A 14,881-nucleotide genomic window follows, 5' to 3' on the forward strand; every position below is an offset into this window, starting at 1 on the left:
GAGGAATTGAACCCAGGGCCTCATGCATGCAAGGCAAGCACTCTACCACTGAGCCACCTTCCCAGCCTGACCATGAGACTCTTATCACCAATAAACCACCAGAAAACTGGAAGTGGTGCTGTAGCTCAAGTGGTAGAGCTCTTGCCTTGAGCTGAAAAGCTGAGGGACAGTGCCCAGACGCAGAGTTCAAGCCCCACGACCAACAAAAAGAAAAAAGGAAAAAAAAAAAAAAAAGAAAGAAATCCTGGTGTGAAGATAGCCCTTCTGGGCATGTTTCCCAATTTAATGCTATATCTGAACCACTCTGTTTACTTGCTGACTTAGCATTTCTGTGAGGAGCTGAGGAGGTTGCTCCTGGTCCCTTCTTCTAGCCCCTTCTCCTAGGCCCTACTCTTCAGGGACCTAATATGCAATCCTTGGACTCTTTTCCAAGAAAAGGCCAGGGGCATGATATTTTGGGCTTTTCATTGGGTCTTGGAGAAGCCAAAGTTACAGAACAGATAAGCCATGGGGTCCATTTCTCAATTGTTCTCAACTGGTAATTCTTTTATGCATGTATGTGCATGAGTATGCATGTGTGTGTGTACTTCCCTACTACTGTTTTAACTAGACTGATCTTGGATTTCATGTCCCCTGGGTAGCATTGTACTGCTGCCAGGGTTGCCACTCATATTTGTTTTCAGTGAAATTGGGGAGTGGCCTTTGCATTCTCTCCCTCTCCCAACATGGTAGCCTCAGCAAAAAAGAATAAGAAGGGGAAGACTATCTCCCTAAAAGACTTTCTGACTTAGGATGGAGGGACTGGTGGAGGAAGCACCTAAACCCCCAAACTGGTCAAATGGGTTGATGAAACAGTGATCTGGAAGGAGCTATTTCAACAATTTGGCATAGTAATGATGATGTGTATAGGGCACCTCCAATTGACTATTCCATCCTTCTCACTGCTCCATGGGCTGCTTTGGAACCCAGTATCGACTGGAACCATCTTCCCAAATCGCCAGTCTACACTGCTTTTTCTAGGGAACCTGCCCTATGATGTAACCGAAGACTACATTAAAGAATTTTTTAGCGGAGTAACTATCAGTGCAATGCATTAACCACATGAACCCAGCAATCCAGAAGGTTTTGTTATGCTGAATTTGAGGACTTGGGCTCCCTACTCAGTGCCCTGAGTCTCAAAGAAAAGTCCCGAGATAATAGGAGAATTTGGGTAGATGTTGCTGACCAAGCACAAGATAAAGATAGGGACGATCTCTCCTTTGGCCGAGATAGAAATTGGGATTCTGACAAAACAGACACATATTGGAGAGCCTGACCTGCTACAGACAGTTTTGATGACTACCTCCGTATAAGAGGTGATGATAGCTTTGGAGACAAGTTTTGAGATCATTAGGATTCCAATCAGTATCAGGCTGGGAGGCGGGGTGGGTAAAAGGATGGGAGGTGGGATGGATAACGGGATGCGTAGTGGGATGGTTAATGGGATGGGTATCGAGATGCATAGGGATGGCCCATGCAGGGATTTGGATGCGCTATGGGGTCTGGGATCTTTACAGTGACCGCTGCAATGGAGAGTATGACGGGTTTGATTCCAAGATAGGCAGTGGTGGAAGACCATTATGTAGCGGGGACGTAGGATTGATGACTACAGAGGAGGTGGGAACCAATATGAGAGACGAGATGATAGCTCATGGTGTTGCAAAGATGATTACTGCCTCGGGATGATATAGGCGTAATGATAGACGTCCCTCACTAAGACCTGAACTGAATCTACAGCCTCAGAATACTCCTAAGGAAGAGGATTCCTCTGCTAGCACCTCCAAGTTCAGTCAAGTGGCTTCTATCTTTGTAGGACAAAGCCTGTTGACACAGCTGTTTGAAAAAGAAAAGTATAAGAACTGATACAGGAGCTGGAGAAACTGCAGCAGCAGCTGGATGAACAAAAACTAGAATGGTGTCCCCGGGTGACAACCAAGCTGGCGAAGTGAAGAAACTCAGGAACGGGACTGGGATCTCAGCCACATCTAGCAGAAACGCACGAAGGAGAGTGAGAAGTTTCTAGAAAATAAATCAATAAGGAGGAAGTCTGTCACTCTCCATCTCCAACTTCTAAGCATCTTAAACCTAATCAGTCTCTAAAGGTAATGCCAGCTCTTCCACCAAAGGAGAATTCTTAGGTAAAGCAAAGTTTTAAACCTTCTTCTCCATCTCAGAGCTCAGACACAGAACAGCAATCTCATACAAGTGGTGGGGGAAAAGTAGCTCCTGCTCAGTCATCAAGGAAAAATGGAAATAAAATAGATGGGGTGAGTGTTGCAAAAGGTCAAACTGGGAGCTCCAGCTGTGGTACAGGAGATGGTGGGAACAAAGACCACTAGAAGGAGTCCGATAGGTAAGATGGATCAAGACTCTAGATCTGTACCTGAGCCAAAGAAGCCTAAGGAAAATCCAGCCTCTGACTTCTGTTCTGCAAGCAAGTATGCTGCTCTCTCTGTGCATAGTGAAGATGAAAATGAGGGAGGTCTGGAAGGAGATATTTCAACAATTTGGCATAGTAATGATGATGATGTGTATACCGCTACACCTTGTGCTCTCTCCTAGTCTCTCTCCACCCTGGAACGTTCATTTGAGAGAAAATCAAACCTTTATCCAGACAAGACGAAATAAAGCTCACCATCTCCTGGAAAAAACAAAAAAAGAAATTGAGGCATGGGTGGGTTGCACTGATTATGAGGAAGTCTGTATTCAGGGTGTGACTGCTCTGTACTAACTGTCACTGTGGAGAGCTCTCGAGTGGCTACCATCCCTCAGAGCATCATCACTTCTGCTCAGGAGAGAAGTCTTCTAGATATTTCTATTGATGCTCTATACTGTACTTTCCCACTTCAATTTAACTTGGTATGATTTTTATCTTCTAGCAGTTCTCTACATTTTAGTGAGTTTCAGTTTTGGAGCATAATTATTAATTTACTTATAATATGCTTTCTGTTGCTTCTCTGGTAGACTCCAGTGTGTACCACACCATTTTATAGGCAGTAATGATATTTGTTCTTTTCTAAAGCTTCTGTATTGGTGGCTGAAAATATAATTGAAACGAGTCTTGTGACTCTCAAGGTCTAAATACAAAAAGCAAGAGGTAGTTTAACCAATATATCCTGCTTTACCAGTTCATTACAAAATCAAATGACACTCCTTTTAATATTTGAAGTATTCTGTGGCTTCACTCAGCCTATTAGGATATGCTCTTTTTCTCCAGGATCCTTCCTCCCAAATGGTGCTAGCTATAGTTCTGGATACTTATTTTGGGTCATTCTTCTAAGTGCTTTTGATGAATATTAATCCATAAAAACCCCAAAGTCCTCAGGGTTTTATTCTCTTGTAGAGAATAAAATCTGAAAATGTGCTCAGTCAGCCTGATATTCCTGTTATTTTTGACCATTGTTGCTTTTACTCTCATGTGGTACTGCTGGTGACTGTGAGGCTATGTGATAATTGTATTCTACATCTACTGCTTTACCATCTATTGAACCCTGATACTGAGCATTTCCTGCCTTCTTGGACAGAGGTAGATATATGGCCAGCATAGGCTAGTCAGAGACAAAGAGAGCTTTCCTGGAATCTTCATGAAAATAGAATCAAGTCTTTTTGCTGCCAAAATTGTTGACGGTAGGCTTGTCGACTATAGTACCCTACTGTGGAAAAAGCTCACCTAGAGAATAAAACTGGCATAGAAGTGAGGGTCACGAAGGGAAGGTCAGAAAAGGGTAGTATGTATAAGAGAGGTACAAAGAGAGAGAGAGAGGAGAGAGATAGACACAGAGTTCTGAAGTTATTGTTTGAACCCCTTTATCTAGTCATGCCTTCAGACTGATTCTACTTAAAAAAAATCACTTTGAATTGACTTCTCAGTTACATGTGAGTAAAGGTCCTGGATAATTAAAGGGGTAAGGCAGACATATAGTTTCTAAGTTGCAACATCTAGACACTTGGCTCCTGGGTCTAAGAAAATCTTCCTACCCCTACATAGAGGCCACCTTTCCTTTGACCAGCTAGTTTATGTTAACTTATAGTACTGTTTTCTTTGTTCCTAGTATCTGGGAATGTTTTTTTGTCAGCAGCAAAAATAGTTAATGCTTTTTTTTGGGTGGTGGTGGTGGTGCATTTTTTGTTTTTTTGTTTTTGTTTTTCTCAATCATGGAGCTTGAACTCAGGGCCTAGAAACTGTCCCTAAGCTCTTTTTGCTCAAGGCTAGTGCTCTACCATTTTGAGTCACAACAGCACTTCTGTTTTTTCTTGTTTGTGAGGCTTGAACTCGGCCTGGGCACTGTCCCTCAGGTCTTCAGCTCAAGGTGAGCACTCTACCACTTGAGCCACAGATCCACTTCTGGTTTTCAAAGATGTTTTATTGGTGATAGGAGTCTCACGGTCTTTCTTGCCTGGGCTAGCTTTGAACTGCAATCCTCTGATCTCAGCCTCCTGAGTAGCTAGGATTACAGGTGTGATCCATTGGGTGCACGGCTGCACTTCTGGTTTTTTGGTGGTTAATTGGAGATAACAGTCTCATGGAGTTTTCTCCTTGGGCTGGCTTTGAACTATGATCCTCAGATCTCAGCTTCCTAGTAGCTAGGATTATAGGTGTGAGCAACTGGCACCTGGCTTTGGTATATTAGTATGTACATGGAGAGCTAGTACCATGGTCTACATCTGTAATCTCTGTACTTTGGAGGCTGAGGCAGTAGAATTAGGAGTTCTAGGCCAGCATAAAGGAGACCCTCTTTCAAACCAAAAAAAACCAACCAACCAACCAATCAACAACAAAACCCACACAACAATGTACATGGAGGGCTTAGAGGGCTTAATAGTATAGCACTTGCCTCGCATGTACAAGATCCTGGGTTTGATCCTTAGATTTTTTTTGTTTTGTTTTAAGATGCTCATTTGCATTACCTTTGAAATATCCTATCAATCTATAGTTATTTCAAAATTAAAACTTTGGGAAAACATCTGAGCACAAGTGGATCACACCTATAATCCTAGTAGTTTGAGATCCAGCGGATCTCAGTTTAAAGCTCCAGTTTAAAGCAAGACTTCATCTCCAAAATACTCAGCAAAAATCCAGGCTTTAGATGTGGTTCAAGCGGTAGAGCACCAGCTGAGCAAGCAAGCTTAGTGAGCACAAGGCTCTGAGTTCAAATCTGAGGTGTTTTTTTTTTTTTAACTTTTCAAGGGATGAGTTACACATGGCCCTTCAGAAACCTTATTTGTGTGTGTGTGTGTGTGTGTGTGTGTGTGTGTGTGTGTGTGTGTGTGTGTAGTAGTAGTAGTAGTAGTAGTAGTAGTAGTAGTAGTGGGCTTAAACTCAGGGCTTGGGAGCTTGTCTTAACTTTTTTGTTCATGGCAGGTATTCTAACACTTGAGCCACAGCTCTACTAGGTAAGAGTCTCATGGACTTTCTTGTACAGACTGGCTTTGTACCATGATCTTCAGATCTCATCCTCCTGAATAGGTAGGAGTATAGGTGTGAGCCCACACTGGTGCCTGACAGAAACCAGATATTTTGCAAATCATTTATCTTTTCAGATTTTGAAATTGAGATTTGTCTATATGACTTACTTATACTATAATTATATGTACTGTATTTGTAATTTTAAAATTGTGTTTTCATAATGTAATTTTCTTTATATATAGTCACTAAATAAAGCATTATTTTGTTAGTTTGTTAAAAAGAATTTAGGCAGTACTATGTTTTGAACTCAGGATCTCACACTTAGTAGGCAAGCATTGTGCCACTTGAGCCATTCTACCAGTCAAGAATTTGTTGTTTTTTTTGGTGGTCATGGGTCTTGAACTCTAGGCCAGGGCACTGTCCCTGAGCTCTTCAGCTCAAGGCTAGCGCTCTACCACTTGAGCCACAGTGCCACATCCAACCTTTTCTGTTTATGTGGTGCTGAGGAATCAAACCCAGGTCTTCATGCATGCAAGGCAAGCACTCTACCGCTGAGCCACCTTCCCAGCCCCTCTCTCCCTCACTTCTGAAGGATAATTTTGTTAGATGTAGTTCTTATAGTATTTGAAAAGTATTGTACCACTTTGTTCTGGCCTCTATGACTGCTGACAGATATACACAGTCGTTGTCTTTCTGTGGGTATAGTGTTCTCTCTCATTGTTTTAAAAACTTTGACTTTATTTTCTGGGAATTTGATTGTGATGATAAGTCCTGGCATAGTTACTCAATTTCAAGAAATTTAAACTATTATGTTTTTTGTTTTATTGTTTTTGGTTATGGGGTTTGAACTCTGGGCCTGGGTGCTATCCCTCAGCTCTTCAGCTTAAGGCTAGTGCTCTACCACTTGAGCCACAGGGCCACTTCTGGTTTTCTGGTGGTTTATTGGAGGTAAGTCTCAAGGTCTTTGCTGCCTGGCCTGGCTTTGAATCTCAGTCCATCCTCAGATCTTAGCCTTCTGAGTAGCTAAGATTACAGGTGTGATCCACCAGCACTTGGCCAGCTATTATGTTTTTGAATACTTTTGAGCTCCACCCTTTCTCTCTTTCCTTTTGTGACTAAAGTGACATATTTTAGATCTTTTGTTTTAAGCCCTTCAGGTCCCTGAGACATGTTTGTAAGAGAGAGAGAGAGAGAGAGAGAGAGAGAGAGAGAGAGAGAGAGAGAGAGAGAGAGAGAGAGAGAGTGTTTAGACTGAGTAAATTTCTACTTTTTAGTTTACTGATTTGTTCTTCTCTTTTCTATTCTTTGAGTCTGTCAACTAAGTTTTATTTTATTTATTTTTGTGCTACTCAGGGCTTGAACTCAGGGCCTGGGCACTGTACTTTAGCTATTTTGCTCAAGGCTAAGATTCTGTTATTTGAGCCACAGCTCCACATCCAGGTTTTTGGTGATTAATTGGAGATAAAAATCTCACAGACTTTTCTGCCTGGGCTGACTTCACACAGTGATCCTCAGATGTCAGCCTCCTGAGTAGCTAGGATCATAGGCATGAGCCACTGACTCCTGGCTAACTTATTTTATATCTTTAAGTAGGTGGATAAAGGGGTCTTAATTCAACATATCAGTTAATGAGTAAAATGCATCTTGATCAATGTCACTCCTTCCATCATTCTCCCCCATCTCTACAGAGTTATCCTAGTTATAGTTTCAGTTCTAAAATTGGATTCTTTTTTATATCTTTCATTCTTTGCTGAGATTTTCTCTCTTTCTTTTTTTTGGTCAATCATGGGCCTTGAACTCTGGGCATGAGTGCTATTCCTGAGCTCTTGAGTTCAAGGCTAGTGCTCCATCACTTGAGCCACTGCGCCACTTCCGGTTTTCTGATGGTTAATTGGAGATAAGAGTGTCATTGACTTTCCTGCCTGAGCTAGCTTTGAACTGTGATCCTCAGAGCTCAGCCTAGCTAGGATTACAGGCATGAGCCACTGGCTTCTGGCTGATTTTCCATTTAAAAAATTAAAATTTTAAATTAAAAAATTTAAATTAAAAATTGTGGCAGTTGTGCTTATAATTGCTTATTGCAATATTTTTATGATACCTGTTTTAGAATCTTAGACAGTTAATTCCCATGTGTTTGTCACTACTGACAGTCATCTTGGTCAATACTGATAGTCTTTTCTCAGCTGAAATTTATATTTTTCTTGGTATGGTAAGTGATTTATAGGCATTTGGGGTACTATGTCAGGAGGTTCTGGATCTTACACCTTCTGCATTAGCAGGCCTCTGCTGACACTACCCCGGGGGACAAGAAAGATTGAGGTTCATTGCAGCCAGGTGGAGTTGGCAGTTATGGCTCCCCAGTCAACCTCTCTGAAGCTCATCTGTCTGGGAGCTGGAAGAAGACATGACTGTGCACCCCTGATGGCTTTATTCATGCTTCAGTGAGTGATAGTGGAAGTTTCACTAGGCCTCCTCCTCCTCTGACTCCACTGAGAAGGGGGAATAATACCTGTTTTTTGTTCCACTAGAGGTCCAAGACCCTCATATGGATTTTTCCTGCCATGTTGATGGAGGGCGCCTATCATTACTATATGCTGATGAAAGGCATAGATTTCCACACAGTCCTGTCTCTGTTGTTGTTGTAGTTGTTGTTGTTGGTCATGGGGCTTGAACTCTGGGCCAGGGTGCTTTCCCTGTGCTCTTCAGCTCAAGGCGAGCCCTCTGCCTCTTGAGCCACAGCACCACTTCTGGCTTTCTAGTGGTTTATTGGAGATAAGAGTCTCACCGAAGCTGGGCGCTGGTGGCTCACGCCTGTAATCCTAGCTACCTCAGGAGGCTGAGATCTGAGGATCGTGGTTCAAAGCCAGCCTGGGCAGGAGAGACCGTGAGACTCCTATGTCCAATAAACCACCAGAAAACTGGAAGTGGTGCTGTAGCTCAAGTGGTAGAGCGCTCGCCTTGAGCTGAAGAGCTGAGGGACAGCGCCCAGGCCCAGAGTTCAAGCCCCACCCCCCCCCCAAAAAAAAAAAAAAAGAGTCTCACAGACTTTCCTGCCTGGGCTGGCTTTGAACCATGATCCTCAGATCTCAGCCTTCTGAGTAGCTAGGATTACAGGTATGAGCCACTGGCGCTCAGCTCAGTCCTGCCTTTGATACCACCTTGGCAGGAGAATGTTTTGTGTCTAATTTTAGCCAGGAGAGGTAGGAGTTTAAACTTGCCACTCAGCATTTTCTGATAGGGGTGACAATGGGGTTGTTCCATGGTTTGATGGCCAAAGGGTGATTATCGTCTAAGCCTTTTCTGTCTTCCTAGGTTACCTCTTTCTAATCCTTTGGCCAGAGAGCAGGCTTTCTTGGGAATTTTATTTGTGTCCACTGGAACTTACAGAAGCATGTCTAGTATCCAATTCCCAGTCTAACAAAACAAAACAAATAGCCCCAAGAATTCACTGCCACATATTCCTGAGATCCTAAGGTCCCTATCCAATTGGTCTTCTCTACTTTTTAGAGTTTTATGTTTGCTTTATATATAGTGTCACTCATTGCGGGACATTTAGGAAGCACCACCTCCACTTCACCTTTAGTTCATTCATTCCCTTCTATAGCTGAGGGTGTCTACGACCATACCACCCTGAACGTGCCTGATCTTATCTATAGCTGAGGGTAAACTCTCTTATTCTCTGTCTGTCTGTCTGTCTGTCTGTCTGTCTCTCTCTCTTTCTCCCCTCCCCCCTCTCCTCTCCACCTCCTCTCATGCTGGTCCTGGACCTTAAACTCAGGGCCTGGGCACTTTTCTCTGATATTTTTTGTTTAAGGCTAGTGCTTTACCATGTGAACCACAGCTCCAGTTCTAGTTTTTTGGTGGTTAATTGGAGATAAGAGTCTCATGGACTTGCAGACTTTGAACTTATCCTCAGATCTTAGCCTCCTGAGTAGCTAGATATGAGCCAGATGTGAGCCACTGGCACCTGACTCTTGAGTACTTTCTCATTACGTAGAAATGCCATGTTTCTTTTTTCTACTTTACCTGTTGATGGGAATTTGGATTGTCTCCAGTTTTTGGCTTTATGAAACAATGCTGCTTTGAACATGGTTTAATGCTGTTATGAGTGTGTATTGTCAGACCTCTGTGTATGTTTTCATTTCTATTGGATAAACACCAAGGAATGCAATTGCTGAGTCATGTGGCATTTATTGTGCATTTAACTTTATGAGAAACTGTCAAGCTGTTTCCACAGTAGTGCCATTTGCTTTCACACCTGCAAAGGTTTAGTTGTTCTACATCCTCAACATTTGGTCTTGATTTCTATAGTTTTTAATTTTTAATTTTTTAATTTTAATTTACATTTCCCTGCTGACTGATGTTGAATATTTATATTTGTCCATTTATATGTATTTTTGGCGAAGTGTTAAAATATTTGACTTTTTTTATTGGATTTTTTTATCCAATAAGAGCTTGTAAGAGTTCTTTTAATATTCTAAATACAATTGTTTCAAATTCATCAATAAAATGTCTGTAAACTAGATCAGTACATTAAGTAGACAGATCATTGGCCATGAAGACAAGATAATGCTCTTCTGCTTTCTTATTCTCAACTCTTTCTGGAACTGCATTCTATGATTTCTGTAGACTTTCCTCACTGTATAAAACATTATTTTCTCTTTTTTTATTCCTCTGTTTGGATAGTTTCCTTTTATAGATCTTCAGGCTCACCGGTTCTTTATTGTACTTGGTTAAGTCTTTTGCTGAAGCTCCCTATTGAATTTTTCAGCTCAGACATTGTGGAATTTGTTTGGTTCTTTTCTTTTTTCCTGTAACATCAGGATTTGAATTCAGGGCCTTTCACTTTCCAGCACTTTACCATTTGACTCAGGCCCACAGCCCTTTTCTTTGTGCTGGTCTTGGGGCTTGAGCTCAGGGATTAGGCTCTGTTCCTGACCCTTAGCTCCAATTAACCACCAGAAAACTGAAAGTGGTGTTGTGTCTCAAGCAGTAGAGCACCAGCCTTGAGTAAAAGAGCTCAGGGACAGTGCCCAAGCTCTGAGTTCAAGCTCCACCAACCAGCTAGAAACAAAGCAAAACAAAATTTGCAATTTATATAAAAAGATAACCATGTGCCGGGCGCTGGTGGCTCACGCCTGTAATCCTAGCTACTCAGGAGGCTGAGATCTGAGGATCGCGGTTCAAAGCCGGGGCAGGAAAGACCGTGAGACTCCTATCTCCAATAAACCACCAGAAAACCGGAAGTGGGGCTGTAGCTCAAGTGGTAGAGTGCTCGCCTTGAGCTGAAGAGCTGAGGGACAGCGCCCAGGCCCAGAGTTCAAGCCCCACGACCGACAAAAAAAAAAAAAAGAAAAAGAAAAAAAAAGATAACCATGTTATAAGGATAAAATAAGATCATAGTAGATATTAAAGAGAATAAAACTGGGTAGTATACGTTATAATTGAAATAGAAGAATTGGAAGACTAACATGGAAATCTACTAAGAAGACAAAGAGAAGAAAATAGAAAAAAAGATAAGAGAAATAAGTCTAGGAGGTTCAATATCTGAATATAGGTGTTCAAAAAGATAGAACAGAGCTGGGCGCAGGCAGCTCAGACCTGTAATCCTAGCTACTTAGGAGGCTGAGATCTGAGGATTGTGGTTCGAAGCCAGCCCTGGCAGGAAAGTCCATAGACTCTCATCTCCAATTAACCACCAGAAAACCTGAAGTGGCGCTGTGGCTCAAGTGGTAGAGCACTTGCCTTGAGCTGAAGAGCTTAGGGACAGTGCCCAGGCCCAGAGTTCAAGCCCTGTGACTGACAAAACAAACAGACAAATAAATAAAAGAGACAGAGAAGTCATCAATAAAACAACACAGAAAAACATTACCAGAATGGAAGGACATGAGTTTCCAAACTGAAAAAGTTCTCTACCCTGAAAAATGGATGAAATTGACTCATGTGGACACAGAAATCATGAAATTTTACAAGAAAAGTCAAGAGATCTCAAAAGAAAAGCAGGGAAAGAGAGGCATAGGAGGACCAGGAGGAGGAGAAAAAAGAGAAGGAAAAGAAAGAGGGGAAGGGAAAGGAGAAAGAAAATAAGAAAATAAAGATCATATATGATGGATCAGGAATTAGACTGCTTTTTTCATGCCTAAACTATGTAGAAGCCAGAAGACACCAGAGCAATGCCTTCAAAATTCTGAAAGAAAATGATTCCCATTTAGAATTCTATATCTAGCTAAATTATCAATCATATGAGCACAAAAATAAATGCATGTTCATTTATGCAAGATTTACCTCCCTGAATCCTTTCTCAAGAAGCTCAGAGAGGCCTTAATGTTTTTCATATGAGAGAACAAGACAAGAACAAAGAGGGCCTAGGAATTACTAAGCTAAAGATGGGAAAGTACAGGATTATAGTTATACACTAGATACTGAATAAAATAAATATGAATATTGAAGCAGTAGGTCTTCTGGACTCTAGAAAAATATTAAAGGCTTTTCATTACAATAACCGGATAGTTGTGGTTTTTTTTTTTTTTTTTTTTGTCGGTCATGGGGCTTGAACTCTGGGCCTGGGTGCTGTCCCTGAACTCTTAAGCTCAAGGCAAGCATTCTACCACTTGAGCCATAGCGCCACTTCCAGTTTTTCTGGTGGTTTATTGGAGATAAGAGTCACATGGACTTTCTTGCCGGGGCTGACTTTGAACCACTATCCTCAGATCTCACCCTCCTGAGTAGCTAGGATTATAACCACCAATGCCTAGCTCTACCTGATTATTTTTTGTTGTTGTTGTTGAAACAGGGTCTCACTATGTAGCCCAGGCTGGCTTCAAATTCATGATACTCCTGCCTTAATCTCCCAAATGCTGGGATTACAAGTATGCACCACCACACCCCATACCCAGTTTATCATACAGATTTTTTTTTGTATGTGCTTGTCCTGGTGCTTGAACTCCGAACCTAGGCAATATTCTTGAGATACTTTTTGCTCAAGACTAGTGCTCTACCACAGCTCCACGAATGGCCTTTTGGTGATTAATTAGAGATATGAGTCTTATCATTCCTACCTGGGCTAGCTTTGAACGACAGCCCTCGTATGTCAGCCTAATGAGTAGCTAGGATTTCAGACATGAGTCATTGTCACCTGGCTTCATACTGACTTAGAGCAAGGACTAACACTTAGAGTCTGGGCAGGGTTCTTTTTTGTTTTTTGTTTTTGGTCGGTCGGTTGTGGGGCCTGAACTCTGGGCCTGGGCGCTGTTCCTCAGCTCTTCAGCTCAAGGCCAGTGTTCTACCACTTGAGCCTCAGTCCCACTTCCGGCTTTTTCTGCTTATGTGGTGCTGAGGAATCAAACCCAGGGCCTCAAGCATGCAAGGCAAGCAATCTACCAATGAGCCACCTTCCCAGCCACTGGGCAGGGTTTTCTTAGTACTATTTTGGCCACATCCTGGTGCAGTTCCTACCTGTACATCCATGCCTGCTTGCCTGTAATCTGTTAGCCTGTCATCTAGAAATGTTCTGCTTTGATGTGTCTGGGGAGGTGGAGGGGAAGTCATGGAGAACAGAAAATACAGAGAACAGCCTTGTCCCTTTGGCAGACATCTAAAGCCTGCCCCATGCTCCAGTGCCACCACATCTCAATGTGCTGAGCCCCATGTTTTCCCGGTGTTACTCATCATCTTACTCAGTGTTTTTCCCATAAAAGGCTCTTGTAAATCCTCAAGGAAGCAGAGGATGCCAGACAACCACCCAGAGACGGTTCAGTTTATTTTCCCCCAGTTGAACCTTCCTCTAACAGTAGACACATCACCCTTTCCTTCCTCTCCTAGATTGGTGCTTGCTTCTCATTTTTTCCAAAACCAAATCTTGTGTTGCTTAGAAATGCCTATAGAGTAAAAGCTCTAAAGGAAAAATGGCAATAATGAGCACAAAGGTCATTAAGCATTTATCACTGCAGGGTAAAGAGGCGATAATTGTGGTGGAATAAACACTTCTTAAAGGCTGGTCCTTGTTGTATGTCTGAAATGGAGAGGAGAATGCCCTAAAATAATACTTTACTATCATACTTCACTGGAGTCATTAACTTCATTCGCCCTTCTATTTGTGTGATGCATTTCACAATACACCATTTAAAAATCAGGTGCTGCTACTCAATTAAAGAGAAACTGAGGGCTGGGAAGGTGGCTCAGTGGTAGAGTGCTTGCCTTGCATGCATGAGGCCCTGGGTTCGATTCCTCAGCACCACATAAGCAGAAGAAAAAAAAAAGCCAGAAGTGGTGCTATGGCTCAAGTGGTAGCACGCTAGCACGGCCAAAAAATAAATAAATAAAAAAATAAAAATGTCTGTTTAGAATCTTTAGAAAACAATAATGTCAGAAAAGAAAAAGGATAGAGAGGAGCATGTATTTCTGGCTCTTATAAGGAACACAAATTTGAAAACTTAAGAAGAAGGTGCTAGTAGCTCACACTTGTTAGGTACTCAAGAGGCTAAGATCTGAGGACTGCAGTTTGAAGCCTGCCCAGGCAGGAAAGTTCTTGAGATTCTTACCTCCTATTAGTCACCAAAAAATTGGAAGTGAAGCTGTGGTTCAAGTGGTAGAATGTTAACCTTGAGTCAAAAAAAAGCTAAGGAATAGCACCCAGGCCCTGAGTACAAGCCCCAATTCTGGGGGGAAAAGGAAGAGGAGGAAGGAGTTTTTTTTGTTGATTTTTTAATTCAAATGTGAAATGAACTGGAATGATAAAGGAGCAGTTTTCTCATTCTCCCTTATAAGAATCACTTCATGTCTGACTGCTCTGTTCAGTATAGCTATATAACAATTCTCCCATAAGTTCATCAGCTTTATATAATTATTACCATTTATTTATTGGCACGTGGTGGTAGTATTTGGAAAGAGATTGGCAGGAGCAATCTGTCTAGTAGCTGAGCCAGCTTGACTGGGATGGAAGGATCTAGATTGACTGAGGTATAGAAATCAGCTAGTGACAGCAGCGAATCCAATCTTAGCAGCATTTCAGTGGGCCTTGATTACAGTACGCAGAGAAGGAAAAGGGAGATATGAAACCTCTGAATGGTAAAGAACTGGCATCCACTTTGTTCTGCTGCATTCTGTTGGCAAAGTAGGCTCAGAAGAAGAAATAGACTTCACCTTCTTATGAGAGAAGTGGCAGGGACTTGGAGAAATGAGAAGCATTTTGTTTGTTTGTTGTTGGTCATGGGGCTTGAACTCAGGGCCTGGGCACTAACCAGGAGCTCTTTTGCTCAAGGCTAGCACTCTACCACTTCGAGCCACAGCTGCACTTCCAGTTTTTGGATGGTTACTTGGAGAGAAGAGTTTCATGGACTTTCCTGCCTGGACTGGCTTTGAACCACGATCCTCAGATTTCAGCCTCCTGAGTAGTTAGTATTATAGGCATGAGCCACCAGTGCATGGCTGAGAAGC

At 42.2% G+C, this 14,881-nt stretch overlaps 1 protein-coding gene and 1 pseudogene across 8 annotated transcripts in view; both read left to right on the forward strand.

The window, feature by feature from the left end:
• Positions 1 to 14,881, forward strand: part of LOC138813279 (immunoglobulin-binding protein 1-like) — a 62,639-nt gene that overhangs the window by 27,102 nt on the left and 20,656 nt on the right. The gene's annotated exons all lie outside the window — the stretch shown is intronic.
• Positions 96 to 2,886, forward strand: LOC138813278 (eukaryotic translation initiation factor 4B-like; annotated as a pseudogene).

Source organism: Dipodomys merriami, unplaced genomic scaffold (assembly GCF_024711535.1).
Source record: "Dipodomys merriami isolate MVZ:Mamm:240054 unplaced genomic scaffold, mDipMer1.0.p SCAF_59, whole genome shotgun sequence".
In the NCBI taxonomy this organism is placed as follows: Eukaryota; Metazoa; Chordata; class Mammalia; order Rodentia; family Heteromyidae; genus Dipodomys; species Dipodomys merriami.